Here is a 13717-nt window from a genome sequence, read left to right as displayed (position 1 = left end):
GCATATTGTGCTATTTTTCAACTCGCATTTGTTCCCATTTTGAACTCTAATTATTACTTAAAATTATAATAACGAATAACTCGTGTAAAATCTTATTTAATAGTAGAATTTTCGTCTGAGTATCACAGGCATCTTCAGTACACGTGAAAAGGCTAATTAAAACAATAACTGACAATTTCAAAGGGCGCCACCTAAATAGCTCATGTAAGATAACTGAACAAGGGTCATTAAGTTTCCTAACTTATAAAGAAAAACAAACCATATACATATATATTGATACAATTATAAAGTTAGGAAAGGTTAGCTGAATTAAAGAGCATTATCTCCCTTAAAGGGGATAGACGTAGACCATCGGATCTATTTAAGTTGGGCGAGTGAAGTAAAGTTTCACGTTTCTTTATAAAGCTGTTCCGTGAGGAACCGACTTTTGTCTTGTTCCAATGAACTCTAAGTCTAGTGTTGATGGCGTGCTCTGAAAAGTCCAGACTGTTCAGGTTCAAAGTATTGAATATACGACTTGTGTTCTTCTATCAGAATAAAAGCAGATCTTCCCGTTTGTCCGAAATAAGATAACCCACTATAGCAAGGAATTTGGTAGACACCTGGATGACATAGATGTGGAAGCTTGTCCTTTGGAGAAGTGAGAAAAGTGGCGATTTTTCCGATTGGTTGAAAGGCAACAAAAATATTTAGTGATTTTAAGACTCGCTATGCGTTCACTAATGCTATGCGTGCACATAAGGGATAGGAATACGCGTTATTTCTTCTGTATTTGCGGAGGAAGATATATCAAAACTACTTAAAGCTCTTTTGATGAAAGAATTCTTATATCCATCAGATAGAAAAGAGGAAATAATATACTGCAATTCTTTCTGTAATAGTTCCTCTGAAGAACAAAAGGTGTGGACCTGATGAACCAGTGTTTTAATTGTTTCTGCCTTTTGACTAGGATGGTGATGAGATTCAGCATGGATATAATGGACTGTATGAGTCTCATTCCTATAGACTGAAAAATGTAGGCTACCATCTGGTTGGCGAAGAATTAAAAGGTCTAAAAAGGCTAACTGCTTATTTACTTTTACTTCTAGGGTGAACTTGGATCCTTGGATGAAGTGCATTTAATATAGCGAGAAGCTGTTGTAATTCATCAGAAGACCCCTTCCAAATAGCAAAAATGTCATCTACATATCTGAACCAATGAGTAGGTCTAGGTGAAATGTCAAAAATTCGTTGTTCAAAGTGCTCTATATGGAGCACTTTGAACAACGCACTAAGTTGGCAATAGCAGGAGAAATAGAATTGCCCGCATTGCTGTTCCTTCGATTTGTTGATTAACAACTTGTTTTTAAAGGAAAAATAACCAGAATGCAGTACAAAATCGAATATTTTAACAATGTCTGAAGGAAATTCTTGTTGCAGTAATTCACTGGAGTCAGATAAAGGAACATTGGTAAATAACGAAACATCTAAACCAATCATAATATCTGAAGCTTCCAGATGAAGATCAGAAATTTTATTTTTGAAACGAATTTTTTTTTTATATGTAGCGGTTCTTCTAGTTGAAGAAGTGAGTAAATTTGATTAAAAAAAAAAAAAAATTGAAATTTTATAAGTGGGACAACCTATACAATCTACTACTGGTCTTAACGGAATGATGACTGGTTTATGAACTTTTGGAAGACCATACAATCTAGGTGGACGACCGAAAGAGGTTTTAAGTTTTTTCTTTTGATCTTCATCCCATATAGATACATTATCTATAAGAGAATTAAGTCTTTTTAATTGATACCGGATACCGGTAGTATCCGATGTGAGGGGCCTGTAAGTTGAATAGTCGCGGAGCAGTAGAGACATTTTTCTCTCATATTCTCTTCTGTCTTGAACAACTACAGCCTTCCCTTTGTCAGCTTTCGTAATATTTAAATTATTATTGTTTTTCATTGATTTCAGTGCTTTTAATTCCGAGTAAGAAAGATTAGGACGAGGAGGCTTGGCATTAAAAAGAATTTTTGCACATTCAAAACGCGTCTTGTTAGCTGTTTTTTTGGGATAAGGATCGAATACCTCTGTCTTTGCTAAGAAAACAATCCATCATGGGTATTCGGAACAATGGCGAAATTATGTCTTTTTGATAATACATGACTTTCACTGTCTGTTAGTGGACGGCCGGAAATAGTGATAACTACTTTATCTGTATTATAGACATTAGCAGCGGATCTAGGGACCAATGCATCAAACTTACGCTTTAACTTATCACGAGACGCATTAAAAACCTTTACATATGAAGTCGATGATATGTTCAAAATAACTTACATAATTTTTACATGTACTGAAGATGCCTGTGATACTCAGGCGAATATTCTACTATTAAATAATATTTCACGTGAGCTAATTCCGTTATTATAATTTTAAGTAATATGTGTACTCAGTATTTCCTTACTGACATTGAACTCTGTACTCTTTCTCTCAGATTTATCTTGTGGCTATTTTATTTTATTTTATTTTATTTTTTCAGGCGAGAGGATAAACAGACTCCAATTGTATTTCCACTGTGATTTCCAGTACCATTTTAGTATATTTGTACCCCAAAGGAGTTCTTAGGCACATAGCAGTTTTTTGTGGAGGAGGGATGAATATCTTAGTGTATGCCTGAATTTCAGATGGAATGTGAGTATATTTGTGCTTTGAATATGTTTGCTTTTAAAATATTTTAGGGAGCATTGTTACATCTTAATATTCCGGAATATACAGTACGCATCTCCTTCCCCATCTTTTCTTTATATCGCGTTAATCACCCACTTCGCTACGGTACTTTATGTAGCGTTCCCATCATGACACAAGATTTTCTTTTTTATGGAAGGTCATTAATATTTTATTTTATTTTCTGCCGACTTGTTTCTGTGAATTTGATGAAATTTTTTTTTGTAAACACACCATTCATTGAAATAGTAATCCTAAACTTGCAATCTGTAAACATTTACGGCTGCTATAGGTTCATTCTACAAAGGGGAGTTTTACTCGGACTTCATCGGAATGAACCCTACCGAGTGGTGCATTGATTGGGAATAGCTGAAACATCTATTAATGGTTTAGTTATTTAAAATATATTTTGCTTTATTTTGCCATTTGTTTCTTTAAGTTATATCGCATGGTATCTTCAGTTCCTGTCATCGTGCTGTAACTGTTATAATTATTTCATTGTTTGCATTTTTTTTTTTTAAATCTTATACCGTATTAAAAATCCATTTTCTTCGGTTTCTGAATTCCTTAAATATTTATAGAATCCCATTGTTTATACTAAGAGTCCATAAATTTTTCGACTGCAAATTTTCGCAAGGCATGTTTGTAAGAAGCACAGTATGCCTAATAGTAACTGTAATTCATTAAAACTGTGGAATAATTGAATTTTGTTTTTCGTTATGTATTCCATATTTGTTTAAATGGCGCCCACTCAGTTGGGGAACAGGCATCTCCATTAGCTTTGTGTCCCATCTTCCTTGATTTTCCTGAAGATATTCACACACACACAATCAGTGGCATCGCGTGCCCATTTCGGTTAGGTATGCTGTCGTCTGGCGTATGCAACCCTTGCTATAAAATTCACGTCAATTTGATCGTATGATTGCATTTTTATTGGTATACGAAAGTTTTAAGTGTGCGTAGCGCATCGGCGATCATCTTAATTGGTCCAATGCAATTAATTGTAGGTGTCACATAATAATAATAACAACTTTGAATACTTTAATTTATCAATTAATTGTAACCAAGTGGCTTAGAGTGGGGGCAATATGTACATATCTACACTGTTTCCCATTGTAAATATGGGCAAAAAAGTTATAAATTATTTATTGAAAATTATATATTAAAAACTTGTCTATGTCAGTGTCCTAAATACGTCAGTTCACACTTCACGCACAAAAAAAAAAAGATGAAACTCAGAAAACAAAAACAACAACAACAGAAATGATTGTTGTGGCTGGCAGGTACGAATGATTTGAAAGGAGATAAAATGGAAATGATAGAAGACCTGAATGAATTGTTTGAGGTAACAAAAGAAAAGAGTGAGAGAGTTAGAATGATTAGTCTTTTGCCACGGTATGACAGTGAAATGTTTAAAAAAAAAGGAGTGCCATAATTGCGAATGACTTTATGCGTGGGTTATGTATGACGAGTGGTGTGGAATTTGTGGAGTGAGTTCGATGGGCGAAAGGATCTATATAAGATGGCTTGCATTTGAATGGTTACGGTGTCAGGAGACTTGAGAAAGTGTTGCTGAATGTAATGGATGTGCAAATTAAGGGAAACTAGATTTATTAGGGGGGGGGTAGATATACAGTCCTTAGGGAGGCAGTTGAATGTATGAATGAATATAATACGCCCGAGCGAATAAGGACAACAAATCAGAGTGCGATAGTTAATATAACGCATCAAGGTAGGGTTGGGGCTAATGGGGGTCTTAAATTCATGTACACTAATGCTAGGAGTATTAGGAAAAAGAAGGAAGAGTTTTTGGCCATGGTTGGCACTTCCAGACCACAGGTTATTGGTATTAGTGAATCATGGCTGACTGTAGATGATATAGCTAGTAGGATTGAATATGATGGGTACAGTGTGTTTAGGAATGACAGGGAAAATAAAATGGGGGGAGGAGTATTGTTGATGATATCTGATGAGCTACAGCCAAGGAGAATAGAAGTTGAATTGCAGGATAGAGAAAAGAGCACATTTCAGGCCATTTTGTGTGAGATTGTGGCTAGTAGAACTAAATATACAATTGGGTGCTGCTATAGACAAGGTGATGGAAAAGATGGTGGTGACAGTATGCACAAGCAAATAGAAGAAATGAGTGGAAGGAGGGTAATTATTATGGGAGATTTCAACTATGGTCGCATTGATTGGAGTGAGGAGAGGACACACGGGAAGAAGCAATTAGATTTTATGCGGTTATTAAGGGATAACTATCTGCGACAGCATGTAATGGAAAATACTAGGGGTCAGAGAGTACTTGACCTAGTAATTACATCTGAGGATTTGGCTGTAACAAATATGACCACATTGCCACCAATCGGTGAGAGTGATCATAGGGTCTTAACTTGGGAGGTGGCTAAAGGTGTAGAATTTTCAATTAAGACAGGGTACATGTGGAATTATCGGGCTGGAAAGTATGACAAGCTTAGGAGTTTGATTGGTTCAGTGCCATGGCATGTACAACTGCAAGGACTAGAAGTTGATAGTGCATGGGAGGTAGTTAAGAAGTGCTTGCATGAAGCAATGGCTGACTGTATACCTAGAGTCCGAATAATAAATCAAGTAGGGGTTAAATGGATGAATAACACCATTAAGCTTGAGCTGCAAAAAAAAAAAAAATAAAAATAAAAAAACTATGGAGGGAATTTAAGGAGAACGGTGACCGGCAGGCACATGAACGGTATAAAGCGCAGGCCAGAAGTGTAACGAGTGTGGTAAGAAAAGCAAAAAAGGATTACGAAAGAACATTGGCCATGTAGGCTAAAGAGAATCCTAAACAGTTTTTTAGATATGTAGCAAGTAAAAGGAAAAATGTACATGGCAGGATGATTTTAAAGAATGCCGATGGTAGGGAGGTAACTGAATCAGTTGATATAGTTGAGCTACTGAGTGAGCACTTTGCAAGAATATATCACCCAGGTAGTGACATTGCAGAAACGAATAAACCAGTAGATTATACAGGAATTGTGGTGAATGAAGTGGAGGTGAGTAGTCTATTGCATAATCTCAATGTCAATACATCCGTGGGATTGGATGGTATACCAGCTCGTGTCGTACGAGAAGCAGCTAAAGAATTGTCAGTACCCTTGACCATTTTGTTTAATTTGAGTCTCGGGTCTTGGTTAGTCCCGAGCGGGTGGAAAGAGGGGAAAATAGTTCCACTGCGTAAAGGTGGTTCCATGACTACTGTTATAAATTACCGGCCGATTAGCATATCAGGAATCATTGTCAAGGTCTTAGAGAAATTAGTCAAGAAAAGAATACAGGATTGGATAGATGAAAATGGGATATTGTATTGGGGACAACATGGTTTTGTGAAGGATAGATCATGCTTCAGTAACTTGCTCACGTTCTATAACACAGTGACGGCTGAACTGGATAGGGGTAATGGGTTTACAGTGATACTACTGGACCTTGCCAAGGCCTTTGACAGGATACCACATGGAACCCTAATCAGTAAACTGGAGCATATGGGGATAGATATAGGGTTGGTGAGATGGATAGGAGGGTGGTTGAAGGAGAGACACCAGAGAGTGGTTTATTCAGGAGTGGAGTCTAAAAGACAGCTTGTGACTAGTGGTGTGCCGCAGGGCTCTGTTTTTGGGACCACTGCTTTTCAATTTGTTCATCAATGATATAGGAAAGGATTTGATAGGAAGTGTTCACTTGTTTGCTGATGATGCAAAGTTGGGTAGAGCAATTGTGAGTGCACAGGATGATTTGGATAGTTTGGAGGACTGGGCTAGGAAAAATGGATATCAATTTAATGTGGCAAAGTGTAAGGTTATGCACTTTGGGGTGAAAAGAATTGCAGCAGTATATCACATTGGTGGAACCGTACTCCATGAGATTGAAGAGTCCAGAGATTTGCGAGTGTTGGTGGATAGGGAATTGAAGTTTAGGGGCACATTGCAAAAGTGACTAAATCAGCTCATCAAATCACTTGGCTTCTGAAAAATACTTTAACACGCAGAGACAAACAAGTTCTTGTTCCTCTGTATCGAGCCTTGATAAGACCCCATCTGGACTACTGTGCACAGTTATGGGCACCAGGATTTCTTCGTGATGGGGAGGAAGTGGAGAGGATCCAGAGACGAGTGACCAAGATAATAGAAGGTCTGTGGAATGAACCTTATGAGAATAGGTTGCAGATTTGTGGGGTGCAGAGATTGGACGATAGGCGAAGGAGGAATGATATGATTGAGAAATTCAAATTACTGAAGGGTTTCTATAAGATTGATCCAGAAGATATTTTTGAAAATATGACTGGTGGTGGGAGGACTAGGGGCCATGCATGGAAGCTGGGCAAGAGCGTGGTTGACAAGGGAGTTAGAGCTAGGTTTTTTACTTGGAGAGTGGTGAATGAGTGGAATAAGCTTCCAGAGTCTGTTGTGGGTGCTATGATCGTGAATGAGTTCAAGGCAAGGTATGATAGATACTGTGTCAATGTCGAATAGTTGTTCTCGAACAGTTGTTAGGGCCTCCCTCGATGAGTCTGTCGACTCCTTGGAGTTGCCCGGAACAATAATAATAATAATAATAACCCATGACAAATGACATTGTTCAATTGGATTGGTTGACACAATAACCAATCACAGCCACTGATTTCTGGGTACTCTTGTCTCAGCGCACACCCTACCTTGCCTTACGCTGCGCCATCTATACGTCTGTTTAAAGGACTCAAAAGTGTCCGTGCTGGACTACACCCGGGTTATTAACGCGAATGTGATGCAATGTTTACTCGTCGAAAAATGTCCTATTAATGAAGCATTAGTATATTGTGTTTAATTATAGGAATCACACGAAGCCAGTCAACAATCAGGGGAGTCAGGACTAAATGCAAAAATATAATATCGGTGATATTGCTATTCCGTGGGTATGCCCCGCACACCCTGAATATACGCCCCCTGCATGAGTCTGCAGAGTTGTGGGCGCAAACGGGGCACTTCCCCCCACACGGAATCTACTTGTGAAAAAAGAAAACAAAAAAATTAAATTAAAATTTATTGATGTATGATTTATTATCTCCAAGCTTCCCCCCCCCCCCCCTCGGAAAACTTTGCTTTGCTCGTCCCTGGAAAATTTTCTGCGGACGCCCATGCCCCTGATATATATATATATATATATATACACACACACACACATATACATACAGGGCGTCTCAAAAAAATGTATACACACTTTGAATGATCATAAAGTTGGTATTTATTATAATACAGTTAACTTTCACATTGTAAAGTACACTACATAAATGTACTTTTCATCCCTCAACGTCTGTATTCAAAGTGATGACCGTCCTGGTCCAGGCACTGCTGATAACCTGCAGCAATGGAATTGCATACACTGAGAATAATTGCATCTTGTAACTTCTCTTTCAATTGCTGCTTCCAAGTCGTCAACTGTTGCCAGTTTTGAAATGTAAACTTTATCCTTGATAAATCCCCATAAGAAGTCCATTAGCGTGAGGTCTGGTGAACGCTTGGGGGGGGGGGGATATTTTACAGAACCTCTTCTTTCAATCCATCAGTTGGGGTAGAGTCTCATCAAGATCGGTCCTCACATCTCGATGGTTTCCAAGTACCAATCACAAAACTGTATTCTCCTATCCGAATCATCTTCGTTGAGAGCGTGTACTCTTCTTGGAATGTAACTTTTCCAATGACTGCGATTCAACATGCGATGGACACTTGATATTGATACTCCTATCTCACGAAATGCTTGTCACACAGACTTTCTTGAACTTTGACGATACGTGTCAATCAAACTTTCTTCTGTTGCGGGCCTCGTAGCTGTTCATGGTCTTCCTGAATGTTGCTTATGGACATTTTGAACGGTTCCATCTTCTTCAAATTTATTTCTAATTCGAGTGATAGTAAGTCTCGTAGGTGGATCTCGTTGAAATTCTCTTCTAAACTGTCTTTGCACTTCCACTACATTTTCATACTTACAGTGGCATTTTAGGATAAGTTTTCTTTCCTCGAAGCTTAGTCTGGTTTCAGCCATTATTTCAAATCCGTTAAACCTGCAAAATAACAAAAACTAAGTGAGTTATCAGCTGTTGAAGTGTGCATACATTTTTTTGAGACACCCTGTATATATACACGTCTGTATATATCGAAAGTTTATTTTTTGAAACTACTTCTGTAATTTTATTTCCTTCTGCTGTATTATCTTTTTACATTTAGTTGTTCCTAGAAAGTTTTAGGTATATTTTTTGACGAAAATTACGTTGACGACCATTTGATGTTTGAGTTTCCTTAGATCAGGACTGTTCATTCATCGCAGCTAAACTGCAGTTATCGTACAAAATTCAGTCTTATTTCGTTTTGTTTTATGACAAGGATGATCTTGTTGACTTCAAACGTTTTCCGCTTTGGATTTAGTCCTAACATGTATATTGATTATCGCATTATTTGAACTGTGCAGAAATTGAAATAATCATGAAATACTCCTTTGCAGATTAAACGTGGAGCTTTCATGTTTCTTTTAATGCTGTAGAACTGCTTCGGAAGGTATAGATTAGTTCTATTGTTGTAGTACATGGAAAGACCTACAGTAATTGGGGTGGTGGTTCCTCTGCCACTTCAAGAGATTTACAAACATTCAAGCCTATGGTGGGAGAAAACCCATACAGCCTGTTCGTAGAGGTGGGTACACCAGTAAGTCTGCGAATCAGACTGGCATACTATACAATACAGTTCGAAATTGTTCAGAGTTGAATTTTCCGTTGTTTTTATATTAAAAAAAGCACCACTATTTTCGTAACAAATTTACATTCTTCAAAACGCGCTGTAGTGATATACTACAGCGCGTTTTTTTTTAATATTAAAAAAAGCACCACTATTTTCGTAACAAATTTACATTCTTCAAAACGCGCTGTAGTGATATACTTTTATAATAATCCGACGAACGTGTCAAGTTATAGCGCTTTGAGAAACTTCGACCCTTTTTTGAACTGTGTTCTAGCAGGGATACGGATGGCAGTGTAATGTGAAGTCATCTGCTTCCATACACAAGTAGTCGTGTATGGAAGCAGATGACGTGTAAACTTTTGTTTGTAAAGGATAAAAACAACATAATTCAATGTCAAGTATCATTTGTTTTGTTACCACAAATGGTCTGATTTAAAACAGTTTTAATGGATATCTTAAATACTAAATTTAAATTCCATCCAGCCAGTGCACAACCATTAATCACTTTGAATCATCTTACCAGTAACAGTGTGGCGATGGAAAATAAACTGAATAACATGGAAATTATATTTTATGCGTATTGGAACTCAAATTTTATTAAATTCCATCCAGTCAGAGTGAAGGTTTGCTATTGTTGTTGGGTTATTCTAAGTATTACGGCAGAAGCTAATGGAGCTACGAGACCAGTGCATTATGTCTGTTGAAAAATACGTCTTCAGGCCGGTTTGCCTGTTAACCAGAACAGGTATTTGCCATTATTTATTTATTTTTCCAAAAGGTAAAACCTTCATATAAGCTGGCTAATTCACCTTCAGTTAAAATCACTTTAGTCTTTCATGGCATAAATATCACACAGCATTTATTCGCTATAATCCTTGTGTAGGAATGACATATACTGTACATAATAGCCTCCACATTCTTGAAAAACTTGGTGTCCTTTTCCATTCAAGACACTTCTTCCCACCTATACAACTTCACACTAATTAAATTCCAAATCATCTAAACGTTATCATCACACTGTTTTCACTTTGTGGTGAAGCACCAAACTTTTCTTTGCTGAGAATGCTTGATGATATCCAGAGTCATGCCCTAGTCAGAAGAATCTAAACTCACGGAATTATCTTCTCGTCCTCTTCATGCTTTCTGTTTACACTGTATTTGAAGCCATCTTCGTTATTATTATTTTTTTTAATTTAAAAACTCATCCACTGTCAGTATGACATAAATTGTCATCTATAGGTGATTCTGGTATAGTATAGGTCCAGTTCCAGAAAATATATAAAATTAGAAACAAAATAATGGTGTTTTTACGGCTGAGATGCATTTTTGTCGCCTTCCAAATTTACCGCTCCTAGGCATTACCTTAGTTGTTTATTGGGTTAGGACTGCTCTGTCAACAGCTTCATTCATTTCGTATAGCCATGAGGGGTGGGGGATTAAGTGATGATCAAAGGTACGAGAAGGAATGGTGAATTACATGCAGATTATCATATTTCTGTGTTGTGCTTTGCATTATGGGATGCTAAGGCAATTAATGTTAAATCATTAGTCTGTATATACAAGTAGTCTAGTTGTGAATATACTTCACGAGCAAACTCTATTTGCTTACACTTGGTTAAAGGATTATACAAAAATATAGTTTCCTGGCAAGTTTAATTTTACATTTTTGTGTTGTTTGAATAATATATATTATTTTATATATATTAGATTCTCTAATTTCTCAAGTGTCTAACAAGTACAGGCGTCATGGTACACTCCTACAGTTTGTTTGTGCTGTCTCGGAATGCGACACGGTATTCTGTTAATGGATCGTGCACTTTCAACGCAAACAGGAAGGCTGAGATAAATCACTACCTGCCTTGGGCGTGGCTTGGCAGTCGCGTCGCCATATGGTATCTGCTGTTGTGTTGAAGGTAGGAAGGAAGGTTCTTATTCTACGCAGTGTCGGACTTCGCATTTATTGGAGGACGGGATAATGGTAGTAATGCAGCTTTAAATAATGGAAGTATATCACACGTGCGATAACAAGACAACCGTTAACAGGTGGCATTCTTCTGACTAAAGTAGATGTGTGTGTGTGTGTGTGTGTGCGTGCGTGCGTGCAGTGGTCCTGGTTATGTGGACTTTTTTTTGTGATCCTAAACGAGAAAGGTTGTTGGACTTATACTCTAGTTTCATTCATTTAATTGGTTTTGAATTTTCATGTATTGAAAGAAACGTTATGCCAAGTAATTTTATAGTTATAAAAAGTTGATGAATTATCAATTAGTTGTGTGCATAAGAAATTTTGTAAAATTTCTGTTCTTCCAAAATGGCATTTTGGAAGAGCAGTGTTCAGGACACTATCTCTAGAAAGGACTGTGTCCTGAATACATGCATGAATTTTAGGTCATGTGTGTCTTGTTCCGCTTCGGACCAAAAGCATCTTCGGTTCTCTGTGCGTAATTTTCCTTTTGATTTGTATATTACATGTTATGTTTAGTAACCGGCCTGGTTGGCTGAGTTGTTAGCATATCCGTTCTCCAAACCAACAAGGGGTTCGAATTCGGGTGTGATCATGGATGTTTGCGATTGCTTTTAGGTTGGCGATGGATTTCATCTCTCGTTGTAACCTAGCTTATTGGAGGCATGAAGTGGCTTGAAAAGTTCCATATTCGGTGTCTCTAGAGTAGGGTTTCTGGATTATGTCAAAATTAAATAAAAATACAAAAAATATTTAAAAAAATAATAAAATATAAAAGAAATCGTTGGCCACCCATGGTACTAATATACTTTAGGTTTACAAAAACCTTTCGTGGATGAGAGCCACATAATCAAAAAAAAACTTTGTTTGTCCATATTTTCGAATTTCCTGTATAAATTTAGCTATTGGCATTCAACCTTTTTAAGACACTTCAAGCCTCCAGTAAGAAGGACGATGTCTTACATCTTTAGTTTTTGTTAAAAAGCATACCGCAGTAGTTATTGAGTATGACAGGAAATGGAGTGAATCCATTTCGAAACAGAATTAAGAAACTTCAACATTTTTAGGGATATGAAAAAAAATTTCTAGTGTCCTTTTGTTAGCTAAGGCAGAAGTATTCTTCGCCACAATCTTAAACATTTCAAGCTGCCATTCTGCATACATCAACTGATTTTAATACTACCTTTCGGTGGATGGATTTCGGAACAGTTGAATTGGTTACATAAAAGAAAAAGTAACGCTTGAAAGAGAAATTCTGGCTGCCTTCTGTTGCTGAAGAATTTTGACATTGGCGATTAAAATTATTCCCAGAAATTTTTTTTTTTTTCTTGTGTAGAAAGCTGCCTTTGCCAAATGTATTGATTACTAAAAAGTTATTTTATTTTTTATGGGGAAAAAATCGCATCATCGAAGCTAATAAGATTCTAGAAATTTTCTTCACCTTCGTAGCGCAGCCCTCAGGTTGTGGAAGGAATTTGCGAACAGATTTGAAGGAACAAAATTTATTTAATACAATACCTAATACAAATACAATTTAACAATGACAAATGTGTGTAACCCAAGAACATACGCTCATCAGTGCACAAAAATATTGGCAAGAACAATATATAGGGGATAAGATATACATATGTACATGCCGAATTAACACTAATTCATTGATTAATTTCTCATTTTATATCCTATTGTAAAGAAATGTTTAATATTATTATAAAAAAGTACGTACTCTAATCAGCTTTCTGTATGTGTTCATGTTTGTCTCGTTTCGTATTAAGAGAGGTAACCCGTTAAAGCTTACGTACTGATTATCAGACTTTTAGTGTTAAAAAGAAACCGAATTAAATTAAAGATGCCAAGAAATTATATTCTTATTTATCCCTTATCCGAGTGTAAGCAAATGGAATTTGTGCGCGAAGTATCTTCACGACTTTATATATATATAGTCATTAGCCTATATATATATATATATATATATATAGGCTAATGACTTCACATTAAAAAAAAAAAAAAAAAATTTAAGAAACTGAACTGAACATCTGATGAACAATCTTGAGCGATAATCTAGTGCTAGCATTGGAGAGCAACTCTACACTGATCGTATCCAGGTACGATAATCGAAAGCAACTGTGTCCGACAACCTTATTTTGGGCGCTTGTCTCTGAGTCGCAGAAATAGCTCACTATTGACATCAAACTGTGTGTGCATTCTTATAGAGATCCTCTTTCCTCCCATCCTCCCCATTTCACCCAAGCACTTAGCGGAAATGGTAGTAATATAATCAGCTCCATTGCTAGTTACCATTTTTCGACATAGTGGG

General features: G+C 36.9%; 1 protein-coding gene across 4 annotated transcripts in view; it reads left to right on the top strand.

Annotated features, from left to right (window-relative positions):
• LOC150094086 (uncharacterized) overlaps positions 1-13717 on the top strand; it is a 608624-nt gene that overhangs the window by 79298 nt on the left and 515609 nt on the right. For 3 of the 4 annotated variants that reach the window (XM_090413213.1, XM_090413214.1, XM_090413215.1), the window contains one exon: positions 2516-2667. The exons of the other annotated variant lie outside the window; for it this stretch is intronic. The gene's annotated coding sequence lies outside the window, so the exon portion shown is untranslated. The remainder of the gene's footprint in view (positions 1-2515; positions 2668-13717) is intronic. 4 annotated transcript variants of the gene reach the window in all.

This window comes from Typopeltis vanoorti, chromosome 23 (assembly GCF_054136105.1).
Source record: "Typopeltis vanoorti isolate ZY-2024b chromosome 23, IOZ_Tvanoo_1.0, whole genome shotgun sequence".
Taxonomy (NCBI): Eukaryota; Metazoa; Arthropoda; class Arachnida; order Uropygi; family Thelyphonidae; genus Typopeltis; species Typopeltis vanoorti.
The sequence above is the reverse complement of the archived record's forward strand: the minus strand, read 5'-3'. Positions and strand labels throughout refer to the sequence as shown.